The sequence below is a fragment of the Gymnogyps californianus genome, chromosome 12, assembly GCF_018139145.2.
Source record: "Gymnogyps californianus isolate 813 chromosome 12, ASM1813914v2, whole genome shotgun sequence".
NCBI classification, from domain to species: Eukaryota; Metazoa; Chordata; class Aves; order Accipitriformes; family Cathartidae; genus Gymnogyps; species Gymnogyps californianus.
In genome coordinates, this window is record NC_059482.1 from 7,377,989 (window position 1) to 7,390,038 (window position 12,050).

Here is a 12,050-nt window from a genome sequence, read left to right on the forward strand (position 1 = left end):
TGAGAGAAACAACTCTGCAGACACCAAGGTCAGTGAAGAAGGAGGGGGAGGAGGTGCTCCAGGCGCCGGAGCAGAGATTCCCCTGCAGCCCGTGGTGAAGACCATGGTGAGGCAGGCTGTGCCCCTGCAGCCCATGGAGGTGAATGATGGAGCAGATATCCACCTGCAGCCCGTGGAGGACCCCACACCAGAGCAGGGGGATGCCCAAAGGAGGCTGTGACCCCGTGGGAAGCCCGCGCTGGAGCAGGCTCCTGGAAGGACCTGCGGACCCGTGGAGAGGAGCCCACGCTGGAGCAGGTTTGCTGGCAGGACTTGTGACCCTGCGGGGGACCCACGCTGGAGCAGTCTGTTCCTGAGGGACTGCACCCCGTGGAAGGTACTCATGCTGGAGCAGTTCCTGAAGAACTGTAGCCCGTGGGAAGGACTCAGGTTGGAGAAGTTTGTGGAGGACTGTCTCCCGTGGGAGGGACCCCACGCTGGAGCAGTGGAAGAGTGTGAGGAGTCCTCCCCCTGGGGAGGAAGGAGCGGCAGAAATAACGTGATGAACTGACGGCAACCCCCATTCCCCGTCCCCCTGTGCCGCTGACAGGGAGGAGGTAGAGAATTCGGGAGTGAAGTTAAGGCTGGGAAGAAGGGAGGGGTGGGGGGAAGGTGTTTTTAAGATATAGTTTTATTTCTCATTATCCTACTCTGATTTGACTGGTAATAAATTAAATTATTTTTTTTTGCCCAAGTGGAGTCTGTTTTGCCTGTGATGGTAATTGCTGAGTGATCTCCCTGTCTTTATCTTGGCCCATGAGCCTTTCATTATATTTTCTCTCCCCTGTCCAGCTGAGGAGGGGAGTGACAGAGCAGCTTCGGTGGGCACCTGACGTCCTGCCAGGGTCAACCCACCACAGAAACACATTGTTTCACGGTTCCCTTATGCTATTATAATGGCTTCGATCTGTGAGAAAAGCAATAAAACCAGAATCTGAATTCTTGAAAATGAATGCAGTTCTACTGTAGTTAATTTACATCTACTTTAAGATGTGTATTCACTGATAGTTAAACCTCTGCCATAGTCTGTTTAAAGAGTGGAATTAATATCTAAATTTTAACCCTCAAATAATGCTAATATTTAAAATGTAATAGTTAAGGCTTGTGTTTATATCAAATTGTTTTGTTTGAAAGAGATTGATGAAATCCAAATTTTTCATTTATAAACAGTCTTGTTTAATCTAAAACTGTTTATCTCGTTTTGACATATTGCCGGACTGGCACTGCTGTTATGTGCCCCAAACTCAGTGAAATTAATTTCCTGTTCATTCTCATAATGACAGTGAGTGTGTTATTCAATAAGAACAAGTTAGGTTTGTTTTCAACTCTGCTAGAAGCACCTTGGCTCAGAGCAGAAAGCTTGTATGTCATCAAAAGGATCTTCCAAGCCTCTTAATAAGGAAGAGTCACACGAGTTTTTATGGCACAGTGGACACAGCAACTGGTTTTCGTTCTGTTCAGCCATTCACAAGAGTATGTCATAATGAAGCTAAAAACCATGGTTGAATATTAACGAAGGCAAGCAGCATACATTCTTCACTCCTTAACTAGTCTTTTCCACATTTCATTTGAGTGTATGCCAAAACTGACATAAACTAATAACTAAGAGGGAGCCATCTTATGTAACATTGTGTAATGCCCTCATGTGACATGGCAACTTACTTTTCTTCTTGATTTGTTGCTGTTAACTTGCATTTCAGAAAGTGCCATCCAGCACTGACTGAAAAAAAGATGACTTTGTAGAAGATATGATGCAGTGGTGATCAAGAGAAACTAGAATGTAAGACTGTGGGCTCAGATGCTGGCTGAAGATCACTCAGTCTAGCCACAAATCTAAAAATGCACCACTGTATGATAAAGCTGGAAAATCTCTAACATCTTGGCTTTTACTAACAGAAAAGAAGAAAGTTAAACTCATGGAAGACAGCTGTGATAATTTTGGTCATTTCCAGACAGGTTAAGTTTTCATTATAGCAATTATTCTTTTAATTATCTTCTTAAACAGCTTCCATTTTAAAACATCATCCACCATGACTGGCTTTTCAAAAATTCATTTTAATCAGTAGGGGTCCAATTTAGGAAAGCACAAAAGTCTGCATTAAGGACTATCCTTATTGAAGGCAATAGCTAAAACCATTCTTGACTTCACGCATGTGCTAAGGCTTCAGTCTGGCTGCAGTCATGGAACTAAAGAAGTTAGAATGATAGAGGCATAGAGTAAACTGGAACTGAAAAAAACTCATATGCAGCTTTGCAGCCTCGCTTATTCTAAGAGAATGTCTGTGACAGCTGCATTGTGGAGTGGCAGAAGGGAAGGTTGTCTAGGTGTCATAGGTAGAAACTGAGACATTAAGATCTTCACATTTTCAGTTCAAAAAATTCCACAAAGACACTGTCAGTAAGAGGCTGTAATAGCAAAGTTTTTGTATGGATAATATGGTGCATATAGCGAGTCTACCCAGGAAAAACAAGACAAGCTATTAAAAGAAAAATAAGTTTTGGACAGCTAGGGGGTATAATAGTGCTATCACACAGCTGTGTCAGTGGGCTCAAAGCAAAGACTTCTGCGTTGAGTTAAAACACAGAGTATGTTGTTATGCTTAAGTGTATTTTTTTAAAAATCCATCATCTCAAGCTGTGTTTTCTACCTGGAAGCTAGAAAAGGTTGAAGAATAGGCTGCCAGGGAGCAGCAAGGGACAACTGTTGCCTAAAGGACAAGGAGCCAAGCATGGTAGCATAGCAGGCAGGGCAGGGGCCTCACCAGCCAGGGCTTAGTCCCACAGTACCTGACTGAGGTGAACAAGACGGTCCTGGGGATGGGACTGGGTTAACCAGGAGTCCGGATCACCAGAAAAGGTTGTGGTGATGCAGCAGGACCAAGGTCAAGCTGGGAAGTCAATCCACAGGTCAGGTCCAGTGATCACCAGGCAAGTCCACCGCAACAAAACAGATCCAGCTGAGCTGGAGACAGGTACACATATGATATAGCTCTGACAAGGACCGAAAGCCCAGTCCTGAGCTTAAATGGAGCCGCTGGGCCCATGGCCAGAAGATGTTGGTAGAGGCTCTGGGTGAGATTGGCCATGGCCAGTAAGGCCTATTGGTGCACACAGGGCCCTGACACAGGCCACATGTCAGGGGGACCCGAACTGCAGGAGGTTTTCTCTTTAAAGAAGCCCAGAAAAGTCATGCTTAGAGTTAAGCAGAAGAGAAAATGACAAATAAGACCCAGCTTTGATAGTTTTTTACGTAATACCTGTGCATGTTTGAAATAGATCTCTGAAAGACTCGAAAAGAAGAGCAAAAAGAAGTTTTATTTGCTCCAGCAAGAGAGTTATGAGATCACACTAAATCTGTTCAAACCATAGAGGAAACAGTCATTCCAAAAACTCACATATGACAGTAACCATTCAGGTTTAGCACTGAGGCTTTGAATTGGTTAACAAGAATCTAATTTTTTTTCATCAAATGCTTCCGCAGCTATGCATCTTCAGAGGAAGTGAGAAGATAAATGGCATGATGTAGAACAGGGCAGCTGGTTTGGATCCTTGTCCTTGTGTATGCTGAAAGAGCGCTAGAATAATTATTCTTACTGTAGGCATGTTCAGACAGCCCATCGTCATAAAGTTAACAGAAAGCATATATATTTGTCAAGTATCTAGTGAACTACATACCTCCCAAGCATTGTCAGAGATGTCATTTATATTCCTATCTTGATTTTTTTTCTTTTATCATTATTCAGAAAGATATGAAAAAGACCAACTTAATCTTTCATTAACGTAGATTTTTCCTGCTGTAAACTGTGAACTTGGGATATGTCAGAGTCTTGTATATGAATTTTTGCATCCTGCATCTGTGTACAACAACCTTTGAGAAGAATTTTGAGGGAATTACTTACTTTTCCATTTTTATTTGTGTGGTGGAGTAATCTGTCATATATGTGCAGTCAGGTGTATTATTCAGGATAATGGGGAACTGGGATAGGTCAGGTAATGCAAAACAGACATCATGCAGGTGTTGTGAGATGTGAGATCTCAATGCAGAGATTCCCCAGGAACTCCGTCTGCGCAGTTAGTTCAGTTTGGGTGCAGCTTAGCAGTGACCCTGTTAGAAATAGGCTACATGCAACCGCTTGGGGAGTCTCCACACTGTGTATGCCCACTTCTGAGGGCTCTTACTAGCTCAGATCCAGAGTACAGAAATGTACAAAAAATGCTTTTCCGTCTGTTGTATTGCCAGCCCAGAGACACAGTGTTGTGGTTTAACCCCAGCCGGCAACTAAGCACCATGCAGCTGCTCGCTCGCTCCCCCCACCCAGTGGGATGGGGGAGAGAATCAAAAAAGAAAAAAATCTCGTGGGTTGAGATAAAGACAGTTTAATAGGACAGAAAGGAAGGAAAATAATGATAATGTTAATAATAGTAATAATAATAAAATGACAATAATAATACTAAAAGAATTAGAATATACAAAACAAGTGATGCACAATGCAGTTGCTCACCACTCGACGACCGATGCCCAGTTAGTTCCCAAGCAGTGATCTGTCCCTCCCAGCCAACTCCCCACAGTTTATATACTGGGCATGACATCATATGGTATGGAATATCCCTTTGGCCAGTTTGGGTCAGCTGTCCTGGCTGTGTCCCCTCCCAATTTCTTGTGCCCCTCCAGCCTCTTGCTGGCTGGGCATGAGGAGCTGAAAAATCCTTGACTTAGTATGAACACTGCTTAGCAACAACTAAAAACATCAGTGTGTTATCAACATTATTTTCCTACTAAATCCAAAACACAGCACTATACCAGCGACTAAGAAGAAAATTAATTCTATCCCAGCTGAAACCAGGACATACAGCCATATAGGAAAAGTGTCTAATTACAGAAATCATTTCAGTTGGGGGGTGGCAGGTAGGCAGGTTTCCAGTGGCACCTGTGCCTTACCAGAACAGTGCAAACTTCAAAATTGAAATAGTCATATAATAGAAACTTTGTGTAGCACCTTCTGAGAAATGTGAGATAATATATGCAAAAGAGAATTTCAAAACTGGTATCTAAGGAACAGGAATAAAAAAGAATATCCAACAAATAATTTGTATGGTGACCAATTTTTTCTGTCAGTTCTAAATGTAACTTGTCACATTGTATGACATTAATTTTTTATTCCCTTTTCATGGTTTTCTTCAGTGCTGATTTGAAGGTAATAAAAGGGTTTTCTTTCTTTTTGAATCGTATGTCTGGTTCTCAGGTTTTGTGTATAGCTATTGATTTGTGTGTTTTATGAAACATCTCTGGATAAACTGCCTTATTGCTATCCAAAGAGAAGACTGAGTGCTACAGATTGTGACAAACCTGTACTGTAATACAGGGACTGACCTAATCTCTCTTAGTCATAGTTAGTGATAACTTTGGGCCACATTCTAATATCTTTATTTAACTGACACTACAGATAGCTAGAGTTTTCTTAATATGTCTACTCATTGAATAAGGAGTTAGCCTGCCTGTGTAACAATGTGTATACGTGAACTCAGTATCTGGTCTTATAAGACAGATTGAAAACCCTATCTGAGGAGCAATCTATGACTGCACTATTGAGACATTACCATGTTAGATATGTGCCAAAGGCAGATCAGGTTCTTCTCTTGTTCCAAAAGCAAAAGGAAGCAAGTATTTTTTGATCAACTTTAGAATGTTTGCTTTTCCTTATGGGCCCAGCTAGCTCATCTTTTCAGCATACAGTGAAATTTCTATTCCTTTCCCAGTTTGTTCTGTTCCTTCTCTACATACCTAGACTGCAACCTCTGCATTGCTCAAGGTGTAGACACAAATTTAGAACTAACTTCATATTGTCAGGCAGGAAGTCAATGTGTTATTTTCTTTCCTCTTGTACTGCTTCAGAAAGGCCAGCAACAAGCTAACACAATGAAATCAAAACGAATAATTGCCGGCTTGCTAATACCCAATATGAACAGATACAGAAGAGATAGTGACTAAATTTAGGCACACTCGGCTGATGGCTCTTGAGTCAACTGATACAAGAGTGACATTTCTAAATTTATCTTCTCATGTGCACCGTGGAAGTTGGGCCTACTAATTCAAGATTAAGTTCTTAAAGGTATGTGTGTGTGCCAGGCTCTCCGATTTCCTATGACTACCTCTGAAAATTTTGTCTTTATTTGTTTTACGGGAAGCCTCTTTTCCCTCCTCTTGGATGATAATGAACTTCTCAGGATAGGGACTGTCTGTGGCTAGTGAGTAGATGATCTTAATGAAAGGTGATCTTACATCGTAATGCAAACAACTAATGATAAAAGTACTGCATTGGATACAATTCAAAAGCAAGAAACTAATTGTCAAAGTATCAGGAAAAAGTATGGAAGCTCCTTTGTGCATACACTATTTTTTTCTTGTTTGCAATGCTTAGAGAAGAAGAAAATTAAGCTATATAAATTAAGCAGCATTTTATAGTGGTATAACTGTGAATACAGTTAATTAGCACAGGGAAAAAATGATCCTAAAAATAATGTTGAAAATGAAGTCTGGTTAAATAGATGATAATGCTTTTGCTGGCTGTGTGACAAGCCCCAGTACAAGATGTCTAGTCTGTAGATTCCACCACTGAGTAACTCATTGCCATAATTCATGTAAAACAATACAATTTTATCATTCTTCCAATAAAATTAACTACAAACTGGGCTTGTAGTGCAGCATTTATGCTGGCCTCTATGCCCCAAAGGTCATTGTATTGTCTGCATAAAATGTTTGAGTCATATTTGAAGGAAGAGTAATGGGATAAAAATGTCCTCGTTGGAAGTGTTTGCTTCCCTGGAGTGTAGGAGCTCTCGAGTACTTAACCATAGTTCTGTAGCAGATGGTGGGCAGCCAAGCCACTATAATGGGATGAGAATCTCTAATGTCAACGTTGGCTTCAGGGGTGAAAAACACACAGTTTTTTATAGAGAGAGGTCTTACTTTCATCTGCAGCATAACAATAAGTGTTCAGCTGAATTTTAACTAAATGGTTTTATTTCCTACAGCAAATAAAGTGTCTATGTTAAGATAATAAGAACTACCATCATTACGCATAAAAATCTGTTTCTGCTGAAATCAGTGGCAAGACTACTTGTTTTCAGTGGAATCGAGGCTTCACCAGTCCATTTAAATGTCAAATCACAATAGCAGGCATTTGTGCTTTGAGCAGTATCAATAGCATTCTGGATATTCAGTGTATGAGCACTGACAGCATCAAAATTAGATGTCATTGTGAATGACAGTATATCAACGTTCACTATATGGTTATCCTTGTGCCTAATGACTCAGTTTAAAAGTGGGTCATAGCAGTTCTATGAGACAAATCATTCTTAAGCCTGAATCCATGCAGATGATAGTATGGGAACAGAATCCTTTTTCCCCCAGAATAAACAATGCTGGAAGAGACAAGCTTATGCTGAGTCTTCATTCTACCATTTAGAGAAGAAACACAAAGTGGAATTCATGCAAAAATATCACAAAAGTGGAGGCAGACTCAACTGCAAGGTGGTCTTGCTCCCTGCCAACCCAAACAGGGAGCACCGTATTCACTTCAACACGGAGTTCACTCTCAGCTTGCTGAGTCAGCTGAGAGCCGGGCATCCACTGTCCTCTCTAGCAATACAGCACACTGGGACTTCGGCTGTGAAAACAGTGTACATTGTGTAGAAGTGTTTTCTGAACACTTCAGCTCTGCAGATAACAGAATTTACCTGCTATCCAGCTTAGACAGGGCATGTGGCATGTGTAACTGTGTCCTCTCACTGGGAAAATACTCTGTCATGAATGACTACTATTTTGCTCTTTGCCTATGAGCTGGGTTTGCTGTTTTCAGAGTGTGACAAAATGCTTTATTCTGGTTTTGCAGCAGAAATACCTATATTCCCACACCCTATCATCACAGATGCACGTACACACAGACACTTTCACTGCTGCCTCTTTAGTTTGTCAGGGAATGAAGCATTCTAACATCAATATACTCATAACAACCAAAAAGTTATTATCAGTAATAAGAAGATAATTCTCTCTGTGCAAAGTTTTGTGTGTGTGTGTTAACCAGCAAAATCACATCTTACCTTAGTTTCTGAGGTGGTGGAAAAAGGAATTATGCTTGCTGGATGAAATTTGAAATGGTTTCGCTCTGAACCAGCTGGGAGTCACAGGACTGGAATGACAGGATCAGGAGAGCAGAGACCATTCTGGTTTGGCATGAAAGAAGAGGGAGAGAGAGATGAGGGACATGGAAAACATCAAGATGTCTGAATAAACAAAAGGGCTAGACCTCAGCTGGAGTAAATCTGAGAAGATGCAATGAATTCAGTGAAATCTACTCCTGTTTACTCTAGGCCCACAGACTTTCCAGGGTTTGATACAGTGATTCTTTTAAAGTTTATCCCATCACTAATTATTTGGTGTATCTAAGGGCCTGACATTCACTTTGTGAGGCTTTTTAAGAACTGATTTTATGAAGAAACCACAGGATTCAGGGTAACATTTTTTAGACTGTTTGGTGTCAGTGGCGGTTTTTTCTCTTCGAGGTTTGCTTTGTGCCACAGCTGTGGTTTTATTGGGAAAAGTCTTCACGTAGCATCTGTTTTTTCATTGCCTGTTCCTGGTGATGTTTGCTGGAAAAAAGCATAGCATTTCCAAGTTGCAAGTGAAAAGTGTGTGCCCTGTCAGGAGCCTTCCCCCAACCTTGTTAGAGTGCAGGTATGCTACTCAAATCCTACTCAGAGCTCTGATTTTATAAATAGTGGCCACAGTACAAAAGGCAACACCTAAACAAACCCAAACATAAGTCTAAAAGCTATAAACCCAAACAGTCCGTAAATCAAATGATAAGATTGCACAAGATGAAGAATTCATGAATAACAAGCATGTAAGTTCACTTGGTAGCATGTTGGAAATGTGCCACCTCCTGCAATTAGTAATCAAATCCACCTGAACTAGTGGTTTATGACTGAAATAATGTGAAATATTTTCCATCTACTGTATCAGAAGATAGATTAGAGAAATCAAAAAGAAAGGTTTAACTACTCAAAAAAAATAAGAAGAGAAAGTTGTTTTTTCACAGACATTTCCCTTGCAGTAAATCAACATTTGCCTCCTTTTAGTGTCCTCTTCACTTATGGGAGAGGAGGTTACCTTTCATTTATCAGAGGCAGCAAGATATTTCTGCTCTTGGAAATGTTGCCATGAACTAGTTGTGTCTCAAATGGAGTCTAATTTCTCATTACCTTTCTAACCTTTCAGCCTTTGCTGATTCCAAAATGAGGAATTTTGAAATGTAAGTTCAGAAGCAAACTGCATCCTTTCAACAGCCCTCTCTATTTAGTCAGATGAGAACATCTGTGCAATTTTAAGGGAAACCTTCCAAAGTGTTAGTGATCCACTGATTTTTTTTTCAGTTGGCAATTGACATAAATAAACCCAGGTCTGGACCCAAATGCATGTTTTCTTGAGAATTCGTGTTTTCTTTAGTTTCTCAATTTTTGCTTGTTGGTGGGAGATAAATACCTGTCTGTAGAGGAGTACATTTTATGGCTTAACTTTATCATCATGCGAAACTAGATGAAGTGCCCCTAACATAATGTAGATGAGATGCTAAGCACAGCTCATTCATAGAAGTTGCAAGTTTGCATAAAAGAAGGCTGCAGTGTTATTCTTAAAATTCATTGTTCTTTCAAGTCTATTAATTAGTCCTCTGAATGAATGCAATTGTTAGCACAGTATATTGTTTGCCGTATTCAGGAACAGAATTGAAGCCATATTAAAATCTCCCATCGTGACACCAAAATTTAAGGAGTTGATGCTGTGAGCTCCAAACCACATCAGCCTCTAAGAATTGGCAACTGCCAGTGGTTGTCTTTTAGATAAGTATAAGAAAACATGTGGTGTCGTGTATCGTTGTAGGTAACAATTGTTTATTGCTGATTTTTTGCTTGTAACTAGCACATTTTACTTAGCTATTTATGCAAATAGTTTGATTTAAGTAAACCCTTTAATTAGATTCAAGTCCGAATTAAGTTTAATTGCCTCACATTTCCAGATGTTAGTTTTCCAGTGAACTGAATAAAAATATTAAATGGTATGCCTTGAATAAGATAGAGGCACAGGGTGGAAGCTTGCTCAGGATCCTTCAAAATAGCTGCACTTTTACATAGTGATAGGGGAAAGCATTATTCCCGATGTGTGAAGAACTGACTACAAAATGTATTCTTTTGAAAATATGAGGAAAATAATAAAAAATTTCCTCCTGCAGATTTTCCAAATAAGGAAAAGTAGTAATACGCCACAAGCTGTTTTAAATGTTTTTGCTTGGTGTTTTCTTAGACCTCTTAGAAGGTTCGGTAGGGGGAGGTGAGAGGGGGCAAGTTGCCTGAAAACAGTAATTCCAGATCTGAAGTAGTATTTAAATTGAGCAAAAGATCTGTAACACGTAGGCTGCTTTAGCATTATATGGATCAGTGACTATCAGCTGTCTTTGGAAAGGGACGTGATATAAAGGATGATGTAATACAAAGTAGATTTGTATAAGTTACTTTCTAGTAAAAAACCCTACATCAAAGCAAACCTCATAGCAATGAAAATTGGTGTAATCTTTACCATGCCAAACGCTCAATCCAAACCCAAACTATTGTTTCACTTTGTTGGGTTCTGGAAACATATTTCCCAACCATTAATTTATATCAGTAAGTACTGAATACCATATAAAAACAATACACAAACTTGTACTATTTAACTGAGACATGGTATTACTTTCCCCTGCAATTTTTATTTTAATTTCTTGGCTTTTCCGTGGTTTTCTAGAAGAGTGCTGTTGAGCATTGGGGGAAGCATCAGAGGAATGGCGTAAATTAAGACTGTCCCTATATTCCTTTAATTCCAAACATCAGGTTTAATTAAAAAAAAAAAAAAAAAAGAAGAAGAAAAGCAAGCTCCTTATCTGTGTGGTGGTGTGGTGGGCTCAGATCAGGTAAGACCAAAAGCCCACTAGGCTTCATTTGCTCTTGTCCTCTATAGGACTACATTTCTTGCTTTTACCTCTTTATAGATAGAAGTCCAAGCCTGTTGACTTAATTTCTAAACTGTTATACTGGGAGAGGGTCAGCCGGGTAGCATCTCTTCCCAGGCCTGCACACCATCTCAGTGAACTTAAAATGATGTCAGCATCTTCAGGAACTAGAGACCCAGAAATATCTTTAAGTTGAGCAAACCTGTCAGCTCTGCTCTGGACCAAACCCTTAAATGGCTATCCTGTGCTTTTAGCCTCCTTAGTCTCCCAATGAGCTTTTTTTTTCTTTTCACAAAGTCTCTTCAGCTCATAGTGAAAGGACCACAGATATAATCAGAATTTTCACTTCTAAATGTGTTTTACTCATTGTTTGAAAGAAAAACAGCAACAACTGAAAGATAATAGCTTCTGGTAGATACTGAAGAACAGAACAAGCATAGTGATACATTCCCAAAATAATCAACTGCCAAAATTATTATATTCAGGGACTTTCTGAGCCAGAGGATCATCTTCGTGTTTAAAAGCCTTTATGAGATGTTTCTTCAATGAACTTGTTCAATCCCTTGCAAGCCTTTGCGATCTTCCAGCATCCACAACATCCTGTGGCAAGAAATTCCATGAGGCAGTCTGTTAGTCTGATGATTGTGCTGCTATTGTGTTTCTACAATGCATGGAAATTAACAGCTCTGTTATATTTTCCTGCCCATTATCTTAACACAGGAAGTCACTCAGATATTGCTCAAAGCACTAAGCTAGATTCTTGACTGATACAAATTGAAATGAATGGAACTAGGATAATTTATGAAATAGTATGATGTTATTGCTGTGCAAGAGCAGTCTTGAGTTTGAGATTGAGGTGAAATTTTTCCATCTGTCCACACAATTTACCTACAGAAATTCCTATTAAATTGGCTTTGTGAGGACCCTGCTGGTACTCCCAGGAGGAAATAATTGGGTGAGTCCTCTACTGTA